This window comes from Strigops habroptila, chromosome 7 (genome assembly GCF_004027225.2).
Source record: "Strigops habroptila isolate Jane chromosome 7, bStrHab1.2.pri, whole genome shotgun sequence".
Classification (NCBI taxonomy): domain Eukaryota; kingdom Metazoa; phylum Chordata; class Aves; order Psittaciformes; family Psittacidae; genus Strigops; species Strigops habroptila.
Window position 1 is genome coordinate 38,155,105 of NC_044283.2, and position 1,336 is coordinate 38,156,440.

Here is a 1,336-nt window from a genome sequence, read left to right on the forward strand (position 1 = left end):
TGGATTCCAAAGCAAAGAGGTAAAAATAAAGGTGGGTAATATTTCAAAATATTTTATCATTACTGGTTTAAAGCAATAACTTTTAAAAAATAACCATATATGAATATGCTTTTTCCTCCTTTAGCAATTATTTTGTACAAAGATTTCCACAAGATGGTGCTGTAGTCCTATTTTTGAAAATATCACGTCTTTCCACTGAATTAGCCTAATATTTAGAAGAAAACCTCACTTCATTGTTAGGATGATGAATAGAAATTTGCAAGGTCTATTTTCAATTAATGAGTATAATTTTCCAAATTTTTTTTTTTAAGCGAATGAAAAAGTTCTGTTGCTAAAGACCCAAAACCCTCAACTAAAGTTTATATAACATAATGGATCACCGTATGTTCTTCTGTTTGTATGCATAATAAAGTCAATTTATATTCCATATGGTTATAGAAAAGAAAATCATAATTATCGTTAAAACATATAAATCACTTTTTACAGCATAATGTCAGACAGCTGGTTTTGCCTTCATTTGCAAACTGCCAAAAAAAAAAAAATCCACTTGTTTTATGATATCAAAGTCCAAAAATCCTTTTAAAGTGAAGTGAGCATTATAGCACAAAGAAACCTTGATATGGCAGGCTACCAATTTACAAAGACTAATACATATATGAATAAATCTTACCCAACCTTACACATCTTTGGTATGATTATATGTTTATGGAAGTCTTATATCTACTTATGTCTCTAAAAAGAAATCCTAAAACGGCTTCAAATAATAAAAATGTTTTGTCTCTTTGTATACTGGATGGTCTCCATCTGTGCTGCTGATCTTAAAATGTGTTGGGTAAGAGCACTAAAACACTCAACACATCTCTTGTAGTCAAAGTCTGTGGACTTACTTGCATATTTTAGCGTTTAGGATCAAACTGACCTTTGCTTTGTCAGTGTTAATGGAAGCCATAATGTGTAGGTGTTCTCCAGCTCAGGATGAAAATTTATATTTAAAAAAAACAAACAACAAAACCCCAGCAAAAAAAAATACATATTTGAAATTGTGTATTTAAGTTTTCACTAAGACTTATTCAACAGTACAGATGGTGAGATGGTATGTAAGAATGCCTCTTGGGTGTAACATGCAAGTCCCAGCTGGAATGTTTCCAACAGGATGTAAACCACGGTCCTCAAGCCTGCACTTTAAAAAACATATTACTTAGCACACTGCTAACAAATGTCAACACAAAAATACACTGCTGTAATGACTTCACTTTACAACGTGGGGAGGAGTAGATATTTGAACATTTTTCAAAAACAAAAATAGAGGCCCGAGGGAGGGAAATCAATACACAGA